At 43.6% G+C, this 12,028-nt stretch overlaps 1 long non-coding RNA gene across 1 annotated transcript; it reads left to right on the top strand.

Moving 5' to 3' along the window:
* Positions 1-405: 405 nt before the first annotated feature.
* Positions 406-8,666, top strand: LOC126521302 (uncharacterized). Its single transcript, XR_007597217.3, has 4 exons — positions 406-1,898; positions 2,889-2,993; positions 5,664-5,808; positions 8,557-8,666. It is a non-coding gene; the product is annotated as an uncharacterized lncRNA (long non-coding RNA).
* The last annotated feature ends 3,362 nt before the right edge of the window (positions 8,667-12,028 follow it).

Raw genomic sequence — 12,028 nt, 5'->3', positions numbered from 1 at the left:
CCTGCTGCAACTACAGCAATTTCTGTTGTACGACAGAAGTTCCTAACGTTTCTGAAGTTGCGACAGACATTTCTGACGTTACGACAGCGATTCTGACGTCGCAACAGAAACATTCGGTCGCGACGGCCAAGAGTTCTGAAGTCGCAACAGAAGCACTTTCCGTCGCGGCCCTTTAAAATGTCAGCTTCGCATCGGTGGTGTACACTGTACTTTTTTTCTTGCGCGGTATTCAATCGTGCTTCTTTGGAGCCGGCAGTACTGATAGCACCGACACCGGCATTAAAGTCGACGTTGCCAATCGTTATAATTGTGCCGTGACGACGCGGCACCAGCAACGCCCTACCGGCCTCCTCAAAATCGGCCGCTGATCAAAATCATACCATCTGTGGGAATGGCTGCGTATCCGCTTTGTTTTATTTGGTAAGATGGGGCACACAGGCCTGTGGACTTACATGTGCGGTTACACTGACACATTAGTTAATTTCCCAGAAATATTGCACAAGCATATGCGAAGCGGGAAAGAAGTTTTGGATTGTTCCACAAAGTTGCGTGAAAAGCTGTCTCGCTCGGGTCTCATTAATCTGGTACAGCGCTGCCGTGAGAAGCCAGTATTCTGTCGAGATGAAGACTCACCCACGAGTGTTTATGTAGCTATATTGTATTGAACACACGAATTATATGCGAGCTCAAAAGTGTAAAGAGCAAGAGACAACTGTCGAAATTAGCAGTAACAACCCTCAGTGTCCCCGGTCACCGTTGTCTGTTTCTGAATTTCGTATGAAATATGGATATCGTTACAGCAAAATCGATGGTCTAGCACTCCACGATGTACCTGGCGATGGTAACAACACTTTTGCTCATCTAGAGATGCGGCAGTTGACGCGGTGAAGTGAAAGCGCATCGTGGCTTTTAAAATGCAAATGTAAACAGCAACCCAGACAGCAATTTACACTCTTGACATAGGTTCAACATACGCCAGCAGTGATGTTTGGCGTGGTGCAGTGGTAAGATGCTTGTCTCGGAACCGTCAGGTCCAAAGTTCGAATCCTAGGCAAAAAGCATTTTTTTTTCTACTTTTATTTTTTTATTTTATTTCGTATTAATAATTTTACATAACCTTAAAATTACCTCTGTCAATTTTTAATCAAATATTGATCAGGAACTACAGAATTTTCGACTACAGGGCGTCACACTACAGAGAACAGAACGACAGTCACAACGTCCCAAAATACGACAGACTGAAAATTTGCTGTTGTGTTTTTCAAGTGGGTGAGACGTCTATACGGCGTATACGCAGATTGCTGTCCTCTCTATTAAAAGCAACGTTGCTGAAACACGTCGTACAAGACGCTGTACGACTCGCATAACATCGAAATACAACGCCGTCACCATCCATGAGATCACCGAAAGCACGGTCGCTTTCGGTGGCGGCCTACAGATGGCAGCACAGGTAGCGCCGGTAAAGTTACAGGTGATATTATTTTGCCGTCCTCAGTTGTCGCCACATGTGAGTGCTTGCTGCATTGACGCCGTCCGATGTAGTTGTTTAATCATGTGTACGCTGTGCCGAGAGAAATTGTGGTGCATTTTGTATGCATTGAGAATCACAAAACCCCTGGGACCGCGTAATGTAGCCCGCAGTATCCTTCGTGTGGTGCGCCGATGTCGAAGATATGACCCTTCGCGCTTCCTTTGTTCCGGGCTCATGAACAGGATCTCCTCCTCTGGCACTGTCGCATCGTATCGCGCTGTACGGAAGAATTTGGTGAAAGTTGTGCTCTTACGTCCTGTAGTTGATCCGCAATTCAACAGTGTGTGCGCCGGAAGGACCGTTGGTGCAGTCGATGCCGCGGCACCTGTGACGCTAAAAGGAGCGTTTTCCGAGTACGCCTAGAAAGGTAAGTCCGGCGCTTGCGCGCATTCTTCCTGTCTATGGTTCGTGAAGTGTGCGTTGTTGTACGTATCGCAAGATCCGTGCAACAACTGGATCCGGATTTGTAAAGCAGCAAGAATTATAAATGTGCTTTTCAAATGGTTGTTCTTCATGTCGCAGTGCACATTTAGCAAAAAGTTCCATGGAAATTGCCCTAAAACGTATTCATGTTACCAACAGCTCTATCTGTGGTTTATTTACTTTCACCTATGAAGCACGCTAGCGCGGGTGGTTCTTTGATCTAAATGGGCACAAAAATTCAAGCAAAGAAAGTTACTGTTTGTGTACATAATTTTTCATTAAGAAATGGTATAGTCATTTCTAGAAGTAGTACGTCGATGTGTCGTCGTCACAGCTAACAGCTGCGCGAGATAGCACCCGATTTCTTCGTCGACGCATGGCCAGATTTTTAGCTTGTATGGAAATTCTTCTGTTTATAGTGTGTCGTCAGATGACGTGTATTAGTGTCCTGTGTGTTTTCGTGTACTTGTAAAGGATTCCGATCTAGCAGAGAAGCCGAAATTACATAAGCAATGTTTCTTTTTAATCGAAAAATCTTTCTCTTTTCTGTATTGTCTCTCCAGAAATGAGGTGGTCTGTTGTAATTTTAAGCGCATCGTCCTTTGGGAGCAGTGCTTTGTTGCGCCGCATAGACAAGTTAGGTTTTGGAACGCTTTTCATGTCCTAAGGAATTTTTTGATAGTACAATTCACATTTCACGTTATACAGCTGTACGTTTGTGTGAACCTTTTCATAGTAGATTCATGTTCTCTACAGTTCGATTTACGTGTTATTTAACCGCCTGTGATGTTACAATCAGATATTTGCACAACCAGTTGCAGCTTCATGTAACTGGTTGTATGAGACTTTTTTCAAAATATGACGTGATCTTTTTATATCACAAGTTTGCAGTTTCAGCAGGGATTACAATATATAAGTATTTATTATTGTTTAGGGATGGCAAGATTTTGTGAACCAGAGGCACCTCCACATATGCACCTGCGGCACTTCTGCAGCCTCAACAGCACGGAAAAGTACCTGATGTGCATGCTGTGACAAGGTGTGTGCAAAGCAGTTGCTGCCACTTACAAGAGCTGCAGATTTTGTTGGTATCATCCATGTTTGGAAACTCCTGAATTTTTCGTGGGTTTACAAATGTGGGCTCATTTTACAATTTTATTAATGTCATTTTAGAAAGACAATGAAGTTGTGTTGGTTAAGATGTTTTAAAGCTGTTGAGAGATTGACGGTATGACATTGTTAAAATGCATGTAAAAAATTAATTATAATGGTACTTGTACTGCTTTATTATTAGCGATGCAATATCTCTAACGAGAACATCAGAGGGGCACGTGCTTTTAGGAAGTTTAGTCATATAAATTCCTGAAGCAGCGTAAAGCTCTGTAATCTAAAAAAAAATGTTGTCAGTCACTGGTTTCAAGTTCGCTGCTGCTTTTCGTGCTGCACGACAAGTTAAATAATGGTTGATAATGTGTGTGTGACGTAATAGTTCTGCGCAAACACATGAGGTGGAGAGAAGTAATTAATAAAGGGAAAATCAGACATCCACCCGCTCGTACCATTTGCAACAAAGGAAACCTGTATGTGTTCCTCAAAAGGAAAGCCGCACAGTTGAAGAAAAATTCGTCCTGGTCCGGGACTCGAACCCGGGACTACCGCCTTTCCGAGGCAGCCACTCTACCATCTGAGATAACCAGCTGGCTAGCACATGGCAGGGCGAAGTCGAATTACTTGACAACGCGAAGCAAAAGCAAGGGTTTGACATAATATTTTTTTCTCCTTTATTAATTACTTCTCTACACCTTGCGCATTTCCGCAGAACTATTACGTCAGACCCTTGCCTTTGCTTCATGTTGTCGACAAATTCGACTTGGCCCGGCCATCTGCTAGCCGCCTGGTTATCTTAGATGGTAAAGCGGCTGTCCCGGAAAGGCGGTGGTCCCGGGTTTGAGTCCCAGACCTGGACGGTTTCTTTTTTTCAATTGTGAGGCTTTCCTTTCGACGAATCCGTACGGGTTTCTTTTGTAGCAATTGCTACGAGCGGGTAGATGTGCGATTTTCCCTTTATTAATAATGTGTGTGTGTATGCAACAATGGGGTTGCTGAGAGCAAGCTTTAAAATAATGTATGCTATGTCCCCAACAAAGAATTTAGTGTGTGCAGCATTTTTACAAAATATTATGTTCACAGGTTGGCAGGTATGACATAATGTACAACAATAATGTACAACACTTTTGCTGTAGATGCATTTTCATAACGTCCATTTTCTGTCTACTTGAATCGTATATTTAGAATTTGGCCCACCTTCAGTTTGATCAAGTTACATAGGTAGCCCCCTCCGAGTTAAATGTAATTAGGAGCTATTGTATATATGCATGATATACCTACTCACTGTATTGTGACAGATATTTTTAGGGACTGTGTTGTGAGGCATGCTTTACCTGTATGTCTTGCTGCAGCTTGCCCGACAAAAGCATAAATGCTTTGCCCACCTTTATTATTATGCTTTCATGTAGACTTCTAACATCTGTGCCCACATAGAATCCATGTTCTTAATTACATTTTTCTAAGTATTCACTGTTGTGCATTACATTATTGTGTTACATTACTGTGCATTACATGTTTTTCTTTGTTTTATTTTGGAGGGGGTATTCATTTCTATAATAGTACAGAGAATAGGAGTTCAAAACAAAAAGCCACGAAAGGTGGCTTAAAAGTGTATGAAGCTTGGAATTCTACATTCCATCCCCTAAAGCGCTACCAGTAGTAAAAGATTCCTAATTGTCTTTTTTAGAAGCTAGCTGCCAGATACATAGTCCCATTAGGAGAGTATGTTATTTTTTCTTCTTTGGTCTGACTTGTTTTGTTGAATGTTCTGCTTGTTCAGAATTTGTTTTCTTGCCACCTCATGCAATACTCCAACTGGAGCCTATGAGCTATGTGTATAATAAATAAGTAAATTCCTAAAGCATGCAACAAACCATGCAGCATAGCATTTAAATGTTGCCAGTTTATAATGCTTCTTGAGTGCAGCGCATCATGGAGCTTGAGGCTGATCTCTTCAGATGTAAAACAAATTGCAGGGTATGAAAATGTGGTCCTACAAACTGCTGGTTACACATGTCAGTCAGCCTGTTGCAGTGGTCACAAGTGAGAATGTAACCAGAAGCTGGGCGTGCTCGGCCATTTTGCATATGGCACAGGATAAAGCTTCACCTCTGCCATTGCTTCTCTTATAATAATGGCCTCCGAGTACACATGCCGAGTTATGCTTCTGGGGACACCTATTAGTTAACCTTATCAGGTAATACCATTAGCCTTATGGGTGCTATAATGTTGCAGTGCCTGCAGGATGGCCAGCATTACAACACATTAAAATTATTGTACAAGTCATGCAATGGTATTGGGATTGGCCCACCAAGTGACACCCTTTAATTACACTATACCTGGGATCAGCTCACTCAGTCAGGGAGACATCCATGCATAAGGGGAGGGGTATGGCAAATAGAGGGCGTTCGATTAATCTTTCTCACATAGATAGCTGATACATATAATCTTTCTTAAATTGGATGCTTTGTTGCTCAAAGTGAAGTTACTTATGGGCATAATGTCAGCATTTCGATCCTATTTATGCTTAACGAAAGTTGCTTTGTTCAGTGTCACTTTTTATATTGTTTCGCTTGTGATTCTAAGCTCACTTGTTTTATAGCTGCTGTAGGTATGGCTGGACCTGGAAAAGAAGTGTAAGCAGACCATGCTATGTTGCTGATCTGCGCTGATCTCCACATCCAAGTTGGTCCCGCGACAGTTGGGCACCATTGTGCCTTGCTTCATTGACAAGGTGATATAATATGGTGAGCTTGTACTTCAATATCGGTATTGAAAATTATGTTAAGGAAAAAAGACAAGGATTGGTCTTTATGATAGATACACTCATGTTCTTTCTTTAAGGTGTTCTTTTGACACTGTTCTGCATGGACAAATTTTTAGAGAATTATAACAGTCCTTTATTGCAAAGTGCCATGGCGCTAGTTTATGCGTTAAACTAGCACTCTTTCACCAAAAAAAGCCTTATTTAGCACACAATTCACAAGGAAAGAAAGGAGGCAACAGGACAGAGTGCTACTAACAGTTCAGTATTATTGCTCGCACAGTGATATTGTGCAAAAGGTGAAAGGGGGAGAACAGATCTGAATACATGCTGTTCGCACAGAAACATGGTGAGCGTGACACTTGTTTTACAATGATAAGAAGCAGTCTCACTGTCTAGTAATTCTCTGCATGGGGAGCTAGCGCTAGGTTCCTCGTCATACATATAAGGAAAGCCTCAGATATCTCTCCAGCACTTTTGTCTTTATATTTTGTCACGATCAAGCAGCTTTCAAACATAGGTGCATGTGCGCCGAGAGCAGCGCACTACCACTGCTAACTGACCCATGCATCAAGTTTGCTTGGTCACGCTGCCAGTCATTTATACATTGGCCGGTTTATCCGATGTAGCCTCTACTGCACGAAATGGTATGTGATAGACACTGCACCTGTGTACTGTACGTGCTTTGTTACATGATTTTTTTTTTCAGAGATAGTGATGCAGGCCTTTTCATTATTTACATGCCTACACAACAAACCAAGCCAGCATAGGCAACTGTTCTCGGCACGAAACAAACTTGATTCGTTAGTTTTCGTTCATTGGTGCGATCACACTAAGGCAGACAAGCTTGTAGGCTGTGCTTCTGCAATTTGTACAGCACACTGAAAGCACTGGTGTGGGCCTCATCTGTGGGCTGACTTATGGCACCTTCTACAGCGCAGACCACTTGTGTTGGGCGAGGCACCAATGTTGACGTTTGTTCCCTTGTGCAAAACAGCAGTCCTAGGTTTTGAGTAGTTGTAGGAAGACAAGGTAAACACAACTTCCATGGCTTGAGTGGGCTCATTTCTCTTGGGGCATCTAGCTTTTTTTCTTGCAACTGTGCAGAGGTGCTTCCCTAGAGTCTGTGTGAAAATGGCATAGAGTTGTGCATTCGGGAACTCCTGAACAATGATCTGCTATAGTTAGGGCTTTGCGAAAATGCACTGTCTACCAATTGGTAGAAGGTGCATTATTCAGCCACTGATTTCCTGTTGGCATGCTTGCACTCGTGCTGTCAGTAATTTCTTGGCTTGCCGAATTATCTTGAGGCCCCATGCTGATGATGCTACCGATGTCGTCATGTGCAGACTTTTCAGGATGAGGTTTTTTGCTTTGCAAATGTTGTTGAAAGGTAGGTGGTGCTTACAGGTAGCTATTCTAGATATTAGTGGAATGAACTGGCCCATCTTGCTTCATCAAACATCGTCACGCCGACATCAGTTGCACAAACAAAAAACCTGGCCTACTCGCAGCGTCGTGCACGAAGAAACAAACAAATCAGCTGCTGGATTGTCTTGACATGGCATACTAAGCTGAGACCGGAACTGCTGTAGCTACAAACCAGGCAGAGACGATGATGATGAGCAGGGATTTGCAGTAGCGCCACTTCGTGGGGCAGCAAGGAGGCTCTGTTCAAAACAAAAATGTCGTTCAGCAAGTAGAACCATGCAACGGTCAGAGTCGGTGCATGGTGCTCTCGATCAAGTTGGCTCAAGGAGTGTCCGAAAAATCAGACGAGAGGTTGCAAGGCGACCGAACTTTCGGAAGTTGTTATACATTATGGTCCATGGGGAGAATGGCGGTGCCGTGAAGCAGACCGAGTAATCAAGTCCGAATTTTCGGAGTCCGGAAAATCAGTCAGCGACTGTACCTATACCTATGTGTCTATGTATACCTAGGTGCAACAGTGTTTGCTATGATCTGTGCAAGAATTGCTGTTGCCCGTAGATGCCCAACATGTCGGGTGTCAAGTTGTAAAATACCTTGCAAAAGTGATCTACGGAAAAATACCGCTTCTGCTATATTTCGCTTTTGCAAGAAATTTTGCGGCTGCTGGCACCTACCTTAAAAGGCTTTATATGGTCTTCGCATGGCCAGGGCCTTCTACTTTTGTGAGTTTGCTTATCTCGAAATTTACCCCGGTTTTTATAACTTCAAGTTGGCGGGATCCCTAGTCTCCTTTAACGTGTACCCAATAGACCTTACATAGGGGTTTTGGCATTTCCCTGCCATCTAAATGCAGCCATTGTGGCCGGGATTCAATCCCACGCCCTCTGCCTGAGCAGCGCAATGTCAAAGCCAGTACACTACGGTATTTTGCTGGCAGAAGGGTTTAGTTTCTGAATAATTTATTATCTCAACCTGTCGGTGTTGTTTTTAAAGGTATTTCATGTTTGTATTCTGTTGCTTCAATACTAGTAATTATTGCTAATCAAACGATGTGTCCATCTTTTTCCTATAACACTTGCTTCAATCGCCTGCTAATTATGACAGCTTATTCTCCCACAGTACTCCATGTTCCCTTGAAACATAGGCATTGCATGAAACCACATATTTTTTAATAAGATTTATTCATTATCTCCTATGACCGGAATGCTGAACCTTTCTTATCTGTGGGAACATAGGCGAATTTGCCTATGTGCCAACCTGTTGCATGAGTCAAGATAAATTATTGGCTTTACTTTTTCAGGTGCCCTGCTCGCTCTCACCCAAGCAACCCACTCCAGCGGTCTTCTCTCGGCAGACTGGATGCATCGAAATACCGTTAGAAGGTCCAATAAACAGTGCTTGGGACATTTATGACATGCTTTTTTTTAAGCCGGATGACTTCAGGCTTAATGAAAGCTCAAGTTGGTGTACAGAAATACCTACGTAAAGTATACTTGTCTTTTTCACTTACAAGTACATGCCAATACTTTGCCTGACATTTTTCACCCCAAAATTACGCTTTACTGTGGATTTGTGAACAAACCATTACAACAAAAAGCACTGCATTAAAACGAGTACAAGTAATCGAACAAATACTAAATCTGCAAGAATTACATTTGCATACTAGTAGTAAATATGAAAATGAGGTACAGTCTTCTTCAGGGTGCATTTTCTTGTAGGTCATACATAGAGAACGTACTCGTGGGTCATACAAAACTTGTTCATGATGTATCACATCAGTGTTGGTAGTGCTAATCAATTTATGCCGAAAATTGTGTTTATCTTCGTATCAAGCAATGTACCAGGCAAACCTACATGTGAAAGTGGCATTCTTGTTGCAAACATAATGCAGATCTACTTCTCTTCAATGCTGATCGCAAATACACAAATGTACAAAATAGGTTTAAGAGTAAATTATATTAAGCAACATCAATCCATTCTGAAAGGACCAGGTATGAATGCAGCAAAATATAGGTCTGAACAGGGGCAAACAGGTCTGGGTTAGATAGGACGGGATTAAACGGGTCAGGATTAAACAGGATTTAAACGGGTCAGGATCAAACAGGATTTAAACGGGTCAGGTTTAAACAGGATTTAAACGGGTCAGGTTTAAACAGGAATAAACAGGATTTAAACAGGTCAGGACTGAACAGGATCAAACGGGGTCCCGTTCCATAACCCTATTTGATGAAACCCGTTTGAAAACAAATAGGATTTTCTAGTAGGGCAGGCCTCCTCCTGCTTATCAGAATTGTCGCCGTCCATACTGCCGCCTCAACTGTGGTTGCGGTGCACACGAGCTCTCCTTTTCAATCCTCCGACATGTTATCAGGCATGCGACGCAGCTGGCGAAGCGAGCGGAGGCGAGCGCAACGACGAGGAACGCGATGTGACGTCATACCAAACGGCGCCAGCGGGAAAGGCGCGGCGCTGCCCAGCGGCGGTACACCTGTGGCTCGGTGCTACTAGTGGCACATGCGCAGTAGTGACTAGGGCGTGAGAGAGAGAGAAAAAAAAAACATTGGCAGTGGCTTGGCTCGGCTATGCCAGGATATACGTAGCGAAAGCTAAGGCATAGCATGGTTAGCCTTGGTTAATCTTGATTGCAAGTCCAGGTTAGTCTGGTTGTCTAGCTATGTTGCGGCGTTTAGCCAGTCGTTCGGCGCGCTGTTCGTCTGTTTCCTGGGCGATTCGTTTCCTCTTCATCTCGTTCCGATGTCGATTCCAGGCCTCCTCCTGCTTATCAGAATTGTCGCCGTCCATAATGCCGCCTCAACTATGGTAGCGGCGCACGCGAGCTATCCTTTTCAATCATCCGACATGTTATCAGTCAGGCGACGCAGCTGGCGAAGCGAGCGGAGGCGAGCGCAACGACGAGAACGCGGTGTGACATCATACTAAACGGCGGAAGCGGAAAAGCACGGCGCTGCGCGGCAGCGGAAAAGCGCGGCGCTGCGCAGCGGCGGAACACTAGTCTAGCGGAACACCTGTGGCTCGGTGCTACTAGTGGTGCATGCGCAGTAGTGACTAGGGAGCGAGAGAAATAGCGATGAGGCGCGCGTTGTGACGTCATGTGCCTCCTCGGAGCACCAAAACGGCGAAACCGCAAGTTCGCGGCCAGTAAAACTTTCGATTTATGAAACAAAGTATAAACGGAAAAAAGAAAAGCGCAAGCAAAATTTAACACACAAAAAAAAAGGTTCCGCCGTCCTCCCACACGCACCTGACGCAAACCGATAATGACGATAAAAACGACAACGAAAAAAAAAAACTGCACAACTCCGAAACCACACAACTGCACAAGCAAGACAACGTCGGAAATGGCGGACAGCAATACAAAGAAAAAAACATGTATGTATAGATACAAAAGCGACTGCAAAGCCAGAAGTACGTCATTGCAGCCATGTTTTTTGAGACCAAGGTTTGTCTATTATGTAGCAATAAAACAAATATGGCGGCCCTAACGTATTTCCGGCCTTTCGGCACTCCTAGCACATGCAAGTATGGCCTTTGAGATCGGCGCACGCTAATCGGCATAGAGTTAGTATAGTAACTCTATGCCAATCGGAGACGCCATCGCTGGCGGTGCGATTTGAACACCCTCTAGTGCCACCCGATCCTATATGCCTCACGTGCCTCTGAGCTCCGCCAACTGACCGAATTAACCGAAGTACGACCAAATATGTTCGAATTAACGGGTTTCGTGCCATAGGGTTATGTACGTGTTTGACGGGACCAGACGGCGTGTCCGAATTAGCCGAATTAACGAGGTTTTACTGTATAAACATTGTTGCAAATACATAATAAGCTGTAAATATACTATATTTGCCCGCTTTAGACGCTCCGATGGATGCAGCCTACAGAACCCTACATCTGTTTCTGTTGCATAGCTACAAATTTGTAAACAGCGTTTTATATATACTATTTCCGATATTACAAACTGTTGTTCTCTTTTGTAAAAAAAATTGAGGCCTTAAATCAAAGTTTAGCCTCCTACAGTCACTAGAATTTAAATTTCTCAAAAGCAACTAACTTTATAAAAACCAGTCCAGGGTTTATCTCAGAAAAGCATTTCTGCATTTTCCATGAATTTGAAAAGGTGGCATCGTAGTTGGGCTCGAGCTAAAGCTTCCTCGATGCAATCTAGCTCCGATTGCATTATGGCGTGGCGCAACAACAGTGCCATCTGTGCACACGACTCATGCATGATCCAAGCAATGGCTTATCTCCTCTAAAACAACGATACCATGGTAAGCCACGTGGGAGTACGGTCGCCAAGATACAAGCGATAATCGGATTACATTCTCATTACATGTGGTTTTAGCAAGCGACCCCCCATGCTGGCCGAACTGCACATTTCACGTCAAGATGTGCATTGGATTTGAGGTACATTTTTTTTTTTTTATTCTTGAAAGAATTTAGTTGGAGTAGCCAATATATGTATTCACTTTCCTGAATATAAATGCGGGTCATGACCAAGTGGCCAAGGCATAGAGAAATGTAGCTCGATTGGTGCTGGGATTCCCTTGTGTTCTGACCGCTGGTAGGTAGCGCACCCTCTTGTGCTTGTTACTAATGCTTTGATTTTCACAGTGCAGGGGATCTGTATAAATTGGTTGGCATTTTTTCTGGCTTACCAAGCCTCCTCCTACGGTAAAGGTGGCTGTTTTGACTATGCAGGCGTGTTTACTGACACAGCATAATTAATATTTCTCTTTAGTCTTCCTTTGAAT

This window comes from Dermacentor andersoni, chromosome 6, assembly GCF_023375885.2.
Source record: "Dermacentor andersoni chromosome 6, qqDerAnde1_hic_scaffold, whole genome shotgun sequence".
Lineage (NCBI taxonomy): Eukaryota > Metazoa > Arthropoda > Arachnida > Ixodida > Ixodidae > Dermacentor > Dermacentor andersoni.
This window is presented reverse-complemented; position numbering and strand designations above follow the sequence as displayed.